The 18,651-nt window shown below is 35.4% G+C and overlaps 1 protein-coding gene across 2 annotated transcripts in view; it reads right to left on the reverse strand.

The window, feature by feature from the left end:
• The window catches only part of mafb (MAF bZIP transcription factor b), a 66,739-nt gene that overhangs the window by 34,170 nt on the left and 13,918 nt on the right, over window positions 1-18,651 (reverse strand). Inside the window, exon 3 of one of the 2 annotated variants that reach the window (XM_059545750.1) lies at window positions 16,494-16,738. The exons of the other annotated variant lie outside the window; for it this stretch is intronic. The gene's annotated coding sequence lies outside the window, so the exon portion shown is untranslated. Of the gene's footprint in view, window positions 1-16,493; window positions 16,739-18,651 lie in introns of those variants that run through there. 2 annotated transcript variants of the gene reach the window in all.

An 18,651-nucleotide genomic window follows, 5' to 3' on the forward strand; every position in this document is an offset into this window, starting at 1 on the left:
ATGCGATTTGAAGATACGATTTTCTCACGACTCTTTAACCAAATGCAATTTAAGACAAATTTTTAATGAAAAGGTGTCCTTTTATTGTTTCTTAGACTGCATATTTCTTTGTGGAATTGAAATATGTCAAATAATAAAACTTAATTGAAATATTAAAACAAATAAATAATACAAGTAACAGAAAGTTCTTCATATAAACAAACCAAGGGGTTTGCGTGTGCTCTTTCCATTTAAAAATTAAAGGCAACCACTGCATTTTAATCAGGATACAAACAAAGATGCTGCATACATGAGCAGTTTTTTATTTAAATTCTGTCATTTCGAAATTTGAAGCTAAATCAAATTGGTGTGACTTTAGCTTTGTGTAAAACTATACTACATAAAACATCTGAACAAGACAGAAACAGCAGACGGGCTGCATGAGATGCAGATTTATTCTCTGACAGCAGGTGGCGCTTATAGAGCAGCAGCGATACAGTGTTTCCTTGGTTACCGCTGTAAACAAAGCAGTGCAGCGCTTATAAACACTACATTTATATGCATTATACAGAGTTAAGATAAAAAAGAAAACACCATCTTTAAACTTTTCTTAAGACAGTCAGTTCCCCTCAGATGCAGTCATATAACCCCCCCGCCCACAATTGTACCGCGATTCATTCAACATCTAAACCGTTGTGAATCACCACATATTTTTATCCATTTCAAAAGGCTTGGGGTTCATCATTACATTCCTCGTTTTGTTTTTGTTTAATATTTTCTAGCGTTAAGTCCCATTCACTCCAACACACGATAACGTTCTGTTTATTATAATGTGCTAGGACTGTGCAAAAAATCTAATGTGATTTTCATGCGCATCTTGTCAGTAAAGCAGCTTTCTGTGATTAGTACTAAATCGCCAGCAAATGCATTTACTACACAGAGCCGTAGTTCACTGACAAGGTACACAACATCGCGTTCAAATCGCAGGCGATTCATTGCCGATTATGAACTCAATTTTGTTTAGCTTGTCAGTGAACTACGACTCTGTGTAGTAAATGCCGCTCCATCTGAAACTGGGTTGCCAGGTTTCAACAACGAAACCTGCCCAATTCTACTCAAAACTAGCCCAATTGCATCTCAAGCATGAGTATGAAAAATCGCATTAGATTTTTTTTTATAGTTTTGTCATCGGTCACTTTAAATGCTTGAGCCCTTTGAAGTCATGTGAATTCTGATTGGCTGTCAATGCTCTTATCTTTCATCAGATGTAAAAATAATTTCAGAAGTGATTCCATGATATTGTTCCTTCATGAACACGTCTACATCTTTATAGTTATGGTGTGGATATCTCTATTCCTATAGAATATAATTAAATATACACCACTGTTAAAATGTTTATATACTATAGTTATCGTCCTTGCTGTGAACGGGCATTTAAAATCTAATGATTTTCCTTTTTGGCTGATCCCACAATGCATTATGACAATGTCAGTGGACAAATAAATCCAAGATGATATAATTCTGGCTTTAGCTAGCAACATGCTAATGTCAAATTCTGTTTGATTGTCCTGTGCTCTGTTTGTACATGATGAGCCAGCAAAGCAACTGCCATTAAAATGAATGAGAATGCTAAAGGTTAGCTTTCTCCCAGTGTTATAGACCACCTTGAGCGAGGCAGCTTAGGATATTTGGGAACAGCTATTGTGTGGGTCTAAACATTTGGATTAGAGCAAGCATTGGGATATTGTATTCCTGCAGAGCGAAACACCGATACTCAGCTTACGCTTTAAAGCAGTCCCTGTTCGATACAGGAACATAGAGGAGAGGAAACACACTTCAGGGAGCCGCTCGTCTAAAGGAACACCTGCATGAGAATGATGACTGATGTCTCATAACATCCTGAGAAAAGAACGTTTATGGATTAAAACATCGATCAGCTCAACGAGCACCACGGACGCTCCGATCAGCCTGATCTCAGGTGTAGATGTTCTCAATCACGTGTGCTTCACTAAATCTCAGCGGTAGATTCAGGTCAGTTCAGGTGGAGGACGTGCACGAATACATAACGCAGCGCTGAGTGTGTGAACACACGGGCAGGAGTGTATTCCTCCAGAGACCTGCAGTGTGTTATCTTAACAAAAGGACTCAGCTCTCTATAAATTACCCTTCCTCCGCTCGCGCTAATTAGAGACGAGCGGCATGAACCGGAGCTAAAGCCGAGGTGTTGGTAATTACACACACTATCCGCTCAGTGTTTGTTGGCCTCTAGAAATATGCACATTATGCAGACTCCAGATATACTCAGAGGAGTATTTTATTGCTCAATGGTTGCTCTTTCAAAGCTCTGGAGATGTGATTGTTTCATCTACATTTAAAGAGACAGTTACACCAAGAATTTGTTTTCATGGACTAAATGAGACGAAGACAAGGTCGCACCAACACAAACGGCAGTTTGTGTCGAAAACATAGCACTGGCGAAAACATACGAGACTAAAATTTATTTAAAAAAAATAAAAACTCAAGAATGAAGAAAAAAATTTTTTTATTTGTGTTTTCCAAATGTCAAGAGTTTCAATGCCCCTTTTTTTCTCTGCTCACACTTTCTGCCCAGTTTTTTACTTTATCCTCACACTCTGGTGTGACATTACCAAGTAATTCTTAGTAGATATAAAAAACAAACACAATTAATGTGCAAATCTGAGACATTGTTGTGATCTCTTCTGAAATGATCAAGACACACAGGGTCTATTTTTCTGGCAAAAACCTAAGCGGAGCACTTCCATTTGTTCTCGGTTTAATCTCATTAGTGTCTATAAGAAGCATTTGAGATTTTCTTTGTGATCTTCTTTGCTATGGGTTAGATTTCACTCACTCACTCACTCACTCACTCACAAACACACACATCATCTAATATCGCCGGTGTGTTTGTCTTCTGTGGTGGCGGTGTTCAATCTTCTTAAGAAATAAATGCTTAAGAGAAAACAAGCCGCAGCTATCTGTGAGCTCAAGATATGACTGTTCTCTAGTCTAATACTCTTAAGTAAACCCAGCACAATCAAAGCGCTCAAGTCCTCCTGCAGAAATTAGATGATTTGCAGGACTGTGCTCGTTCCACTGACTCCACCATCACACACGGACACCATCCTTGTGTTCAGCACACTCCAAAACATAGTCTGAACCCTCAGTGTCCCGTCTCAGGATTCAACTGAAGCTGGCACTTCAGAAAAGCAAACAGATAAAAAAAAAAAAAAAAGCCAAGAGAAAAAATAAAAATACAGGATGCCAATTTCACACTAAGCACCTATCTACCTACCATCTATCTATCTATTACATCATTGCCTGATTAATACCTGCCATATAGAAATATTAATAGTAAATTTAATATTCAGATCTTTTAATTGCTGGTTTAAGAGTGATTAGCGCTCTTGAGTGATATTTAGTCACTTGTCCAGCATCATTACCTCTCAAAGTCCACGAGCACACAGTGGGGTTCTGTCGTTCCCACAGGTTTAATTATGAAAGATGAATTATAGAAATATGATAAAGAACACTAAAGAAGAGCAGATGTTTTGTCCATATTGACGGAGTCCACAGATGTCTACAGCAGCTGTGTTAACAGTGATCTTCTGACTAACATCAACATCAGGCAGTTACCACACTATTTTTTATTTATTTTTTGACTCTGTCATCCATTATGTCTAAAACAACATACACATGTACATAAAAACTCTAATTTACCAACATGCATTTGTGTTGGGCACAGAAACAAGCCACCCAATGTAGTTTTATGTCCTGGGAACAGTTTGTAACAATAAAAAAAAAATAATAATAATAAAAAAAATTGGGAGTAGGCCTACATTTTACAAGAAAACACCATTTATTGTTTTTCTACTTAAATAATAATAAAATAATAATAAAATAATAATAATAATAATAATTCAACGTGTTACTTGCCATTTCATTTTCTTAGAGAAAATTTCTACTTTTTTTAAATTATGCAATTATTTTACTATATATATATATATATATATATATATATATATATATATATATATATATATATATATATATATATATATATACACACACACACACACTTATATATATATATATATATATATATATATAATTTTTAATGTATATTAATATATTAAGCATAATTAAAAAAAAATTATAATAATTCAAAAAGTTCATAAAGATAAAAGAATTGCAGTAAAACAAAGAAAAAAGGCAGCTGGAGTAATATTAATGTTAATTTATAAATATATTATTTAATATTACACATTATTTCATATAGTTTATCATTCAAACAAGATTATAGTTATGCAAAAGCATGATAAAAGAAACTGCAGTAAAATACTTCACATTTTCATAATTTGATGTGTTATACTTGCTGTTTCTTTATAACTGAATGTATGAAATTTGTATAAACATGAAATGTACAAACTAAAATTGTTTCTACACCTGGTTATTTTAGTTATTTTTCAATGATAAAGGCTAATGTATTAACGCGAACGCATTTGTTATTATTAGCATTTATCATGAATCTATTTAGTCTTTTTTTTTCTCTCTCTCTCTCTTCAGATTGAAGCACAGTATACACGCCATCATATATCACGCTGTAACTATTGTGACCAGCATTGGACACTTCATGAGCTGCAAACAGCAAGCGATTGAAGAGCTCAGTCGACCCACGGTGCAAGCAAACAGGCTAATGTGTCTAAATGCTAAATGACGTGGGTACGAGCTGCCATGTGAACAGCGAGTGACCGGCAGCAGGAGCGGTGCTTTAAACAAACATCAGACAGTCAGAGAGCTGCCTAAATAGCTTATTTACCAGAATCTGTGCTAACTTGTGAATCCAGTCACGGCTAAAGGCCCATTTTAGACACGGAGTACCTGTAAGCCCTTCAGCCGAGACGATAAACCCCAAACACACACACACAGGAAGAGACGAGACAGCGAGGAAACGTGGGATACGGGATGGAGAAGTGTAGAGTCTCTCTCTTTGGCGCGGCATGAATATTTAATGCTGTGGGAGTGAGAGAGACGTCTGTGTGATGAGGAAGGTCAGTTTGCGAGCAGCGAGCGGAAGTGGCTCTGGCCACACGGGTGAGCAGATGACAGGGTGTTATTCGTGAGAGGACTGTCTCTTACGGTCCGGTGCTGAAGGGGTTACCGTGCGTTTAATGAAGGCAGTCATCACAGCAGGTGTGCACTTGATCTGAGAGTCTACATACCTGCCGAACGTGAATTTACAGAAATGAGATTATGTTGAGATCAAATGGAGGCTTTTGCTAATAGCTGAAGATCCCTGAGGTCAGTCTCCTGAGCTATGAAGAAGAAACACTTACAAAAAAAACACCCAATACAAAAATAAAGAAAAATTCACGAGATCTACTATAACTGTAAAATATAAACCTATAAAATATACCATTACAAACGGTTTCCCTTTGTGAAAATAAAGAACACCATAGCATATATTTAAAAACAGAAATAATCTACTTAAAAATATACTGCATGTGAATGTAATGTTTTCTAAGACTAAATTGATGTACATAAATGAAAATGTATTATAGTTTACATTTATCACTGTCTTTGAAATGCTTTTGTCTGTCAAACACATTAAAATGAACATATTCTTGCTATTTCTTAAATGTTATGCAGGCATTCCCAAACGTTTATTCCCAGTGTGTGTGTGTGTGTGTGTGTGTGTGTGTGTAACCCCGGTGTTTCATGAGCTTATTTTAAACACAGACAGCCGTTGAAGAGAGGACAGTTTCATAACTATAACTCTCTCACCACAGATTACTCTGTCACCATTAGGAAATACACATCTTCTTCTATCACTACATTTACTGCTCTAAAACCAAGTGAGCTGCCTAGATAGACAGCATTTAAAGGCACACAAAAGGTCAGCTCAACATTCACAGCTACCTTGCCAAATTGTAAGACAGCATCATATGATACCTTCATGGAAATAAGAGTTAGCTTAGCAGAATGCTAACACAAACATCTACAGGAATCAATAGTAAGTGAGGTCCACTTATATATGTGTTCCAGTTAGTGTCGCCTTGACCACCAAAGTTCGTTTTTTAAACATACATACTTCAAAACTTAAGTGTGCTTTGGGTTTTAGAGGGTAGCAGCATTTGCTAGCAGAGCTAAACAATCGCAGAAAGTTCTTTCACGCCCTTTAGATATTTTCTTCCTTTTGTTTGTTTGACAACTACTTCAATTTCTCACGCCATTCGTCCTGCGCCAAACCCCCTCAAAAGCGACCCTGGAATTTCAGGAAGGAAAATGCCATAGCATAGATGTGATTTATTACAAAGAGGTGTCCTTGTTTGATTAAAAGTGATATTCGCCATCTGTTGAGGGAGAGCACTCGCTTTACCCCGAAACAATTACAGTAAAAGCTCTAAAGGAAAGTCCATTTCCCATGTTTCCAGGGATCAAACTCCCTCACCGCCGTTTCAGAGTCCCTCGGCGCGTTCGCCATCCACTCACACATAAAACACACACACACACACACACACACACACACACGTATACTCATATAGTACTCACTCTTGATGCTCTTGTCTCTTGTGAGCCAAAGTGCTTTTCAGTTGCACGGTGCAGTAGATATACACACACCTATAGATTACATATGACACTCACTGGTGCTGAGTATAGTGAACAATGCAGATGACAGTACAGTATTATTCCAGAACAAGGTCAAAGAGTCCTTGTCTTTCATTGTGAATGAATATTCATGTGTGTGATAATCAAATCATCAGTATGAGAGGTTAAAGGGGTACTCCACCCCAAAATGAAAATGTTGTCATTAATCACTTACCCCCAAGTTGTTCTAAAGCTGTAAAAGATTTGTTCGTCCTCGGAACACAATTGAAGATATTTTGGATGAAAACTGGGATGCTTGTGACTGTCCCATAGACTGCCAAGTAAATAACAGTGTCAAGGTTCAGGAAAGTATGAAAAGCATCGTCAGAATAGTCCATCTGCCTTCAGTGGTTCAACCGTAACGTTATGAAGCGATGCAAATACTTTTTGTACGTGAATACAATAAAAATAACAACGTTTATTCAACAACTCCTTTGTAAACAGTCTCCTCTGTGTCTCTCCATATCAGCGTATGCTGCGAATGCTCTTCTGTATCAGCGGCGCCACAAGGATGCGCTGTTTCTATGTGTATGTATGCTTTGATTTGAAAGAAAACAGGGCATCCTTGTGGCGCCGCTGATATATTTAAGGAGAATCCCTTAAGCACCCCTTTCAAAACAGTACTGGGGTGGTGCCAAGGTTTTAGATGGTAATACCATGGTACTTTGATAAATACCATGGTTATCAGTGTTTTAAATGCTAATAAGTTATAGTTTTCCTTAAACGTTTTTTGTTGGATGTTTGTGTAACCTTTTATTAAATGTTATAATGTCTGCAAAATTACGAAATTGAATGTTTCCTTAATGTTCTTTAAAACCAATAAAAAAAAAAAACTTTCTTTGAACATTCAGAGAACATGCAAAATAACATTATAACTTTTAGCAAGACGTCTTTAGGACATTTGTTAGCTAGGTTACCATGGTGTGTGTGCAAAAAGTATGGTATTAACGTGGTACATATCCCCTTACACCTCTAAAACATGTGGTACCAATGGTATTACCACGGTACTTGTCCTAAAAACATTGTGTTATGTGTTACTGTATTGTTTTATCATGATACTGTAATTAAAAACTATGTAATACCATGGTAAATGACAGTAAAGCCACAACAATAGCTGTCTGCTTTGCTAGTTTTCATAAAATCTAAATAAAATTAGGAAATGGCTGATCTGATGAATATGCAAATATTTATTGATTAATATGCAAATGTGTATCGATCTAATCTTTCATGGGACGAGTCAAGTAATTATTGAATGTCTGAATTTGAGGATACCTGGAAACTCGCAGAGTTTGCATATTTTAAATTGTGTGTGTGTGTGTTGTCTGGGGCCCTCACTCAGCTCAGTCAGGCCCTCTGAGTTGTCCCCTACTATTGCCTGAACAGAAAAAGGCAGGGTAAGCTAATTGGGCTCTGTATTAATGCCAACCCCCAACCCCCCCCCCCCCCCCCCCCGCCCCCTTAAAACATTTTTAAAAGTAGTTTATTGAAATTTATTTAAAGAAAAACAATAAAATAATAATAATGAATACAAAAAAAAAATAAAAATAAACATTAAGCCAAATTAAATAAATATCTCTTAATTAATCTTAGTTATTGCCCAGGACAGAAAAAAAATGTATAAAAACTAAAAAAAAATCACACAATATGGGGTACTGTTCATTTGGGAAGAATTATCTTTGTCTGTAATATGAAATCCTGTCTAAAGTACAAAAACATCATGTGACAGCTTTCTCCCAGTCTTCTATATAAAATCACTCGTGATTTCTATGCTAACAGTACAGATTAGTTGCTATCATACAGGATATGCTCATAAACAGGGACTGATATTGTTAAGACAACATAATTAATTCCTCTAATTTCACATCCAAAGCCTTGTCACATCCACTTTGCAAGAAAACAAAAATATCCATCCGGACTTATTGCAGAAATAATGGCATCACCATTCCCTAAATGATTCTGTTCACGAGGACGCCGAAGCAGACAAATCCCAGCAGTGCTGCCTTAGCAAGTCATGTGATTGTAAATGATGCTTGTTATACCTGCTATATGCAGATGAGATGTTAATTTAATTCAGAGGTTTAATTAGAATCTGTGCGAGATACTCAGAGCTGATTTACTGATGGAGAGCTTGTTTAAACAGACGGCTAATCTGATAACACTTGTAGTTTCCGTAGCCATTTGTTCAGTGCGAATCTCTGTGGAGCTCTTCTACATTAAAACATGTCACTGACTGGAACTGCATTTAGAGACTGATGGTTAAAGATGAAATAAAGCAAATATCACAAGTGAGACTTATCAACAAGTCTCTTCTATTTGCTGAGGAAGGACCATATTTGGCTCCTCTGGAGTTTTAGAGGAGATCTTAACTATTCCACAAAAGGCTTGTGCAAGAATGGCCTAAATTAAAAATTAAATTAATTTTATGCATTTAGCAGACGCTTTTATCCAAAGCCACTTACAGTGCATTCAGGCTACCAATTTTTACCTATCATGTGTTTCCGGGGAATCGAACCCACAACCTTGCGCTTGATAGCACAATGCTCTACCAATAGTGTGCATCCATATTCTCTGGGAATTTTAGGAGAAACTATTGAGACAAAGTTGGAACTCAAATGAAACTTAACTGTGAATGCCATTAAGTCTACGAAGATATGAAAGAGCAATACCATTTTCCTCTGGGAATTAATCTTACTCTTTCTGAGTGTGTGTGAGTTTGTGTGTGTTTAAGGAGAGCAGGCAAGCAGAATTTCCCAGTTTTCCTCCTCATAATTTACACAAGTGTCACAGTCAAAGGCCTATAGATGCACATACAGAGTGGAACACACACACACACACACACACACACACACACACACACACACACACACACACACACACACACACACACACACACACACACACACACAGAGAGAACCAGAGCCCACAGTTCAGAGCTCATAATTCATCATATTTAAATAAAAGCTCTTCTTCTGCACTTGTGTACGTCTCTCTGCGAGCAAACACTTCTATAGTCTTTAGATGCAGATTGTCATCTTTATTCAGTGTGGATATATATAATATATTTGTATGCCGAGGATCGAGGTGAAGCTCACAGTTTCCTCCTGTTTATGCATTTGTTTATTTGAAAACACACATGCACTATTTTTGTTTTACCTCTTCCTATATTTCTCCGACTTTTTTTCCCTTCTTTGTAGAGCTAGAGGAAAGCATGTTTAGAACGTAAACTATGGGATTCAGACTTCATTTATGAAAGTATAAAAAAACAACAAAACAAATTCTCTTTTTCTTCTTCCCACTAAACTACAGCTGTGTGCTGATCATCTGTCTGTTCATACTAAAGCAAGATTTCTCTCAGGTCTCTCATAAAAAACTCTCCAGCGAGAGCTCCTTCAATTTCCCTCGAATTTCACGTCACAGTTTCACTCACAGCGTTTTTCTCCCGTTTAACTCCATCATAATAGCTTTCGCTTAAGTACGTCTGCAAGGCCACACAATTAATTGTGTTTCTATTTTGTGCAGTTAATTTCACACTGTTAAGCGGCGTGTAAAAACACATGAATGAGCGAGTAATTACACAAGTGAAACCTCAGAGACAAATGTACAAGTAACACTGATACCAGACACGCAGGGCTCGCAGATAAAAGAGAGCTAGATTCGGTGGATTTTCACTCGCTCGTGTCACACTCCAGGGTGATTTCTGAATTACCAGAAACTGTGCAAAAGGAGGAAATAATTGACCTCTGAATCATCAACAGAGTAATAAAGCACTGCCACACACAAACCTAAGGAATATTTCAGCTGGAAATCTGTCATCATTTACTCACCCTCACTTTCTTCAGTGAAAGACAAAATTAGAAATTTAGCAGCCTTTTATAATATTTTATAAAATCGTGTGTACTTTCAAAATATTAATGTCAATAACACCAGATGCAGATCGTTCACGAGTGTCATAACACACTATGATGCACTAAGTTTGATTACGCAGAAGCACAAATGAGATTTAAGAGCCGCTCAAGAAAAATTTAATTACAGATTTAATTTATTCTTTCACTCATTTAATTTAGATTTAAACTTAGTTAAATAATTTTTGATTCATTTAATTTATATTTATTTATTTATCCAGTGCAGTGTGAACTGAAAATTGCTTAACCTCCTATTTAATTATTCACTGATTGACTGATTTATATTTTTATTTTTTCTGTGGAACTGAATGCAATGTTTTTAGTTACTAAATTGCATGTTATTTACAATTGAATGAAAATATATCATAGTTGAATGTAACTGACTAAATTGAGCGTTTTTTAAATCAATTTTACCTCGACCAGTTTACACCGTTATGTGTAATTCCATAATCCTGTTGACTTTCAAATATGGTAGTGGTCGATTTGTACTGAAACCTACATTTTTAATCTATCGCTTTAGTAAGTTAGTCAATACATCCAAATACTGTATGTGTACTTCTTCAAAAAGGACAAAATATCACTAAAACATGATAAATGTAAGTTTTAATCTGACATTGCTATAGAGTGCACTATTTAAAAGTGTACTTAACTGTGTTTTAAAAAAAACTTTGCCATGAAAGCGAATTCTATTTAAGTACACTTAAGTGGCCTTTTATTTGAGTAATATTAGATTAGACTCTGCAAGTACAGTTTTCTAAAAGTATACTTATAGTTAAAGTACTCCACAAGAACATTTAACACAATTAAGCGCACTTCTTTGTCACGGGGGATTACGCTGTTTTGGGTTTCAACCAGGTGACTAGAAATATAACACACAATTCATACAGAGTACTTTTATGATATTGTTGTAGTGCTATTTTGTCCTTTTTCTTGTCTTGCAGCTGTGGTCACTATATGAACCGTCACATGGAAAAGAGCAGCATGAACATTCTGCAAAACATCTCATTTTGTGTTCCACGGAATATTACAGTGACTTAATGATACTCATCAACAAATCTTTAAGACCCTTTAAAATATGCATCGGATATGTGCATGAGATGTGCATAAACATTCATAAACGCATTAAGAATACGTATGTTTCCTGAAAGGAACGATTAAAAAAGTGGGAATTATAAATTGCGCAACTCACTGGTGAAGCAATTATCAAGCCAAACCTGATAAAACAGACATCAGACACCAGATAAGAAAGACAATCAGTGTTTAAGCGCGACAGGGGGAAAATGACCTCGTCCTCTTCAGAGAGGAAATGCAGGTCTGTTATTGGCAAACGTCCACCACTGAAGAACTGCCCGGCCAACGGTCAAACACACAGCCAAGGGTCACTCCGCTACACTTTACAGACAAAACTGTCTCTCAAATCTGACTAAATCACCCCTGCAGGCGTGCAAATGTTAAAAATGATTAAAAGATACAGTAAACTGAATTGAATTAAATAATGCTGCTTTAAAGCAAGTAATCATTTCAAACAAGACGTCTATGGTGTGTGTGTATAGAGGAAGCTGTGGTGTAAAGCCAGATTGAGCAGCTCACTGAAATATTCCTGTGAGTGTGAGGGTATATTTGGTATATCTCCTGTGTGCTATAATAAGACCGTGTGTGTGTGTGTGTGTGTGTGTGTGTGTGTGTGTGTGTGAAAGAAAGGACACAGGGAACACACTCTCTGTTTGTTTAACCAGCACAGTATGTTCACACTGTGTGCCAACTTTATGTGCTCATCCTCTCTCTCTCTCTCTCTCTCTCCTACACACACACACACACACACATTATAATCATTCCCTCACACACTCTTACACAATCTGTCCTTCTCAAAGGCTCCACTAGGTATTTGGACACTTAAATCACAGGTAAAAGCTGCATTAGATAATATCAAAGCAAATATAAGCAGCAAACAAATGCTGCACGAGTTTGTCTTTGAAATAACTTGACTCATATGACAAATTCATTATCATAACATGATATACTGTATAGAAACACACACACTCACAATAAAAGCCTTTACTTTCATCTGACTTTTTATCAATTTAATGCATCCTTACCGAATAACAAAAATATACATATTCATTACGGAGACACAAAATCATATTAAATTCTAGATGATAAAAGCAGATCGGAGGTATTTATGCTAGTCTAAGTATTTATTCAATGTATTAATGTCTTGCTTACAGCAATGTAATACTGGCACTCTGCTATAATTAAATCCAGCATCCAGTGTGGCTATTTTTACATAAATCTCTATTATAGGCACCATATTGTTTTCCCCGTTTGGTTTTCTCAGTGGTCAAGCGGATGAGGAGGGGTTTTTTATAGTCGCTGTAATCTCATCCCAGGATATGGATTCAGATTATCACACAGCTAATCTAACAAACGGCCCGTCAGAGTTCATTCAGACTGACGAGAGCAGCACACGGAAACTGATGAGGACTCTTCATCCACACAACGTTCTGGATGGAAATGAGGCGTCTGCGTTACAGCATCTGTGAGCGCGTCCCGCCGGGGGATCACACACACACACACACACACACACACACACTGCATGTAAACCCAGAGGAAGAAGTCATTGTTCAGAGATTTCATTTGTCAACTTTGTCTTGGATACTTCACCCCACACACACTTTTTTTTTTCTTTTATGAGAATAAAAATATATATGAAAAATATATTAGTGGTTGCTAGGGGTTTCTGGTTGGTTGCTAGGTTGTCACTTCCTTGCCCAAGTCGAAGTGGCATTACGTAAACTTTAACTGATATGAAATAAAATATCTGTACAAATAAACTTAAATTAAAGTCGAATTAAAAATTTAAAATAAATGCGTATTTCATCAACTAAATGAAAGGTTCTCATTTTCAGTTAGCTGAAATACAAAAATAAAAAAGCAAAACTATATAAATATATTAAAAATGAATAAAAATGACAAAACTCGTATAAAGAATAAAAAAACTGACAATTTAAAAAATACGAACTAAAAAATGAAAACGTTTAAAATTAAAGTTTAGTTAACATTTTCTTTCAAAATTATAATTTATCATTTTCATTTCATGTACTTAAATAGCAAACTAAAAAATTAATTTCAAAACAAGAACAAATAAAAATGACACACACACACACAAAACTGAAAAAGCAAAAATAAATCCTGATGTTACGTCCTGATCTTTTATCTTCTTCTTTTTTCCTCCACTAGGTAAAAAATGTAATTAAAAAAGGGCTCCGAAAAAATCACAACACAAACGAACAAATGATCAAATCATGTGAATGTTTAATCCTCAATACAGTGATGTTTCCTTCATTACATGACATTATGATCACTGAGGTTCTTATTCAAACTGAAACGAGCTTTGATGACTGTTGCGGTGATAATAACGGAACTGAGCTTGGCAGACACTCTTTGCTTTATTTGGCCTATTTAGGATGTCTGATATGGACAGAAAGTGATGAGCGCAGTGGAAATGATGCATGTGTGTGAGTACAAAAGCCAAAAGCCGTCAAAAGCTTTTCCTTCCTCTGTTTGACATTTTCAAGTGGGCGGCACTTGAGGTTAGAGACACAGCGTGGAACAAAACACACCCAATAAACACCACTTCAGACACACACACACACACACACACACACACACACACACACACACACACACAAACACAAACACACACACACACTCGCTCTCCGTGTGTCTGTAATGTTTAATCATTAGATTACTGAGGCACACCTCACTACTGTCACTCATTCTAGCCTCCAACACTAATATTACACCGACATAAAAATAAATAAACACAAACATACATACATAGATAATAAAAATGAAATTCATACATACAATGACCTTTATACACCTGCCCTATTATGAGTATGTTTTTAATTTCTCTCTCTATATGTGTGTGTGTGTGTGTGTGTGTGTGTGTGTTCAATCATTTAACTGCTTCACTGTTTATTGAGATTTGAAAATTAAATCAAAATTGTAACTGGTCTGCAAAACCAAAGTCATGTGGCGAGATCAACAAACATGATGAACCCTGCAGCTGAATTAAATACATAAATACATACAAAATAAATATATTTCAAATTATATAATTTGACCTTTTACAACATGACAAAAGAACAGCATTTATTTGAAATATAATTTCAAATAAATTAAGTTTTAATTAAGTAAACTTAATTACATTAATGAATTAAAGAAGTGATTAATATTTCCTTTGTAAAAAATAACATCAACTATAATTTTTACTTTAAAATTATTGTATTAATAAAAATTTTTGCAAATAATGACTAAGATTATTTTTTTTTACTTTATTTGTTTTACCACACGTATTTACTGATTAAAAACTTAATTAAATTGATGAATTAATGAATGAAATTACATTTATTTACTGTATAAAATTGTAAAAAACTAAAATTACACTAAAAACTTGCACAAAAATAATGACTAAATGCATTATTACATTTTACTTCATGGTAACACCACATATATTTAACTGCTTCAGTGCTTATTAATTAAAAAAACATGTAAATGTCAAATAAATCATGATTATCATATAATTATCATTATTATATCATTTGACCCTTCTATGACAACTACAATGTGTCGTCATTTTTACTTGATGGTTAAATCACACACACACACACACACACACACACACACACACACACACACACACACACACACACACATATATATATGCACACACACATTTTTTTTTCTTCAAAATAATTTTTATGATTACTTTCTAAGCAAAGGAGACAATAAAATTATTGGTAAACCACAAAAACATAAAAAACCCAACAAAACGCAGCAACAACAAAAACACCTAAGCAACACCCTGGAAACCAGGCAATCACCATCGAGTGTTGCACAGGAAGAACAACATTTTTCCTTCAGAAAATGGAAAAAATCTAGTTATCTTCGCCAGGCAAGAGAAAAACCAGTGTGGACCAGTGCTGATTATGTATGGCAGAGTGTGTGTGTGTGTGTGTGTGTGTGAGGTTAATACACCACTGCATTCTGATTGATGTGGAAGTGCTTCCTCTATGCAGATAAGCATGCTGCAGAATCCTCATATTAATGTGAAATTATTCTAATTGCTGCAGAGCCCATGATGTTCCTCCCCTCCATTCCCATCAGCCACAGCCCTCGCTCTCCTCACACACACACACACACACACACACACACACACACACACACAAGCCTCTTCCATTGTGCAGGTCTCGGTCTGTGTCTTGCGCATCACTAAAGGTGCGTCTGCAGCCGGTCAATCTGCTTCACTGTGAGCACACATCACACCAGAGACTGTGGACTCAAAACACAACCTCCACTTTCAACATGCTCGAAGTTAACATCAAATCCAAACAGCTCTTCGCTTTTAATTACTTGCAAAAAATATTTAGATTCTTTTTTTCAAGGTAATGTATATATATTTTTTATTATATATAACAAATATATAATTAAGAAACTTAAACTCGAATAATAATAATGACTCTTTTATACATAAATTAGTCTTGAACGGCGATTAAGCGCAACTAATCACATCCGATCTCAAGTTTTTGTTTACATATCTGTGTGTATATTTATTATGTATATATAAATACACACACATACAGTAAATATTTGGGAATTATTATATATAAATAAATTTAATATATAAACAACCTATTTTTCTTAAATATATATACATACACATGCATGTGTGTGTATTTATATATACATATAATAAATATACACAGTATACACACATATATTATGTAAACAAAAACTTGTATTTTGGATGTGATTAATCCTGATTAATCGATGCCCAGAACTGATGTAAATGAATACATACAGACACACACATCACACACACATTATCAAAATCAAATGTAAAACACATTTAAACAAGAAAGAAAGAAAAACAACAACAACAACAACAACAACAACAACACATACAGCAGCAGGGAAAAAAACTCTTTACACATCAACATGATCACTACAGTTAAAATACATCTAATCTCGATTCGTTTAATTCAGTCCTATACATGTGTAACAAGCCCTTTTTGTGCCGAAAGCTGAGTCTGCTTTCTTTCATTCTTTCTTTCTTTCTTTCTGAGCTCCCGATCGAGCAGATTTTCTGTGTTTTCCTCTGTTTTTGTCTTGTCCCGTCTACTGCAGCGCTGAGGGTGAAGGAGAGGGGAGTTTAGTTTTTGTCTTTTGTCGTTGTGGCATCATCCTGTAAACTGTTCTTCACTTACTTTCTGACACAGCATACAGTGGATAGGCTAAAATTTATATCAAAACCTAATGTTTAAAAAAAAATAAAATCTATGTTGTAAATAAAACAGATTACTGGTGTGTTTTCCAAGAGAATATTATTTCAGTTTTGGGTAGCACTTTATTTTAAGGTGGTCTTGTTACACTTGTTACGTATTCTTAATATTATAATAACAATTAATTATGCATAATTACATGCAAGTAACCCTTAGACAAACCCTAATCCTAACCATATAGTAAGTATTTAATTAATATTACTCAGTACTTAAATGTATAATTACACTGTAACACAGACTCCTTAAAATAAAGTGTAACCTCATCAAAATGTCATGTTTAATTCAATGCGCTACTTGTCATTTCTTTATAATTATTTGTGAAATTTACTAGCAATCGGTTTTTAAAAAGTCCCAACTAAAATAAATGTTTTCAGACACTTAATTTAATGTTAATTGTTATTAAATGAAAATGTATTATACTTAAAATGTATATTATTTAATGCGGTCAGCTGAACTTCAGTGTGCAAGTGCATCTTTATACCTAATTTCGTAATTACTTGTATTGTCAATAAAATATGGTTAAAGTACAGTCAAATGTGACAATCATTTATGATAAACTAAAATATACTTTACTTTTGCAAGTTATGTATTTACATATATTTGTAATGACAGATTGGCTTTTATACATTTAAAATATATTACATCAAAACGCAATACACTACATTTAGATAATAACCAGGTACTTTACATGTGCTTTAGTGTGCTAGTCAACACTTTAAAATAAGTGTACTTCTTTAAAACACCACAAAAGATTATTAAAACATGATTTAAATCTTTCAATTTGACGTTATTACAAAGTGCACTTTTTAAAAGTCTACTTAAGTGTGTTAAACAGTCATGAAAGTGGCTTTCTTTAAGTGGTGTTTTATTTCATTAATATTGTTATTTATATTATTTCATTAATATTATGCTATCTGCAAGTACAGTTTAATATGCTTTTAAGATTCGAAGTACACTACAAAGTGCGCATTCGATACAATTAAGCACACTTTTTTTTCCACACAAATGTAAAACGCATTTTAAAGCTGTTCTGAAACAAAACCAACACAATTATTGTTGCCTCCTAAGATACTTCAAACAACATTGCTTGTATCTATTACAGAGATGGCAATCCCAGAATGCACTGCACAGCTGACGAGATTAAGAAAAAAGTTGACTATAAATGTATTCTTATTTCTTTAAATACTATGAAGTAACACTAAAAACAGTTAAATCTAATTCCAAAATGGAGTATTTCTCTCAGTATTTGTGTTAGCATTGTTGCTAACGTGTCTCAGGTGACTTGATTAGCATGCTGCCTACTGAGATAACAGACAGCGAGGCATCTGCTAAGGCACTAGGTTTAGGAGCAGAGCTAGTGTGCACTTCAGAACCAGCGGCTCGCTGTTATTTTCCCTCACATTTCCTGACGATAATGACGTGTGAAATACAGGAGCCTGATGCCAGGCTGAATGTAATTTAGCTGCTGCATGTGATCTGTGGTGCATTATGGGAGCTGGCTCCACCTCCAGAGGCCTGACGATAAACAGCAGCTGGAGCGGAAGCAGCAGTTTTAGGTCAGTCAGGACGTCCAGATGTGTTGAAGAAGACTCTATCTGCTAATAAGGCAAGAGCGACAGTAAACTCAGGCTTCTGTGAGGGTGCAACTGCAACAAGCCTTTAAAATACTTATAAAACATTTTAAACAGGGGTTTTAAAACATTCACAAGCCCCTCGCTCCCCTTAACGGCTCTGTTGCACTTCCTGCCGTTAACATTTAA

Source organism: Carassius carassius, chromosome 50 (assembly GCF_963082965.1).
Source record: "Carassius carassius chromosome 50, fCarCar2.1, whole genome shotgun sequence".
NCBI classification, from domain to species: Eukaryota; Metazoa; Chordata; class Actinopteri; order Cypriniformes; family Cyprinidae; genus Carassius; species Carassius carassius.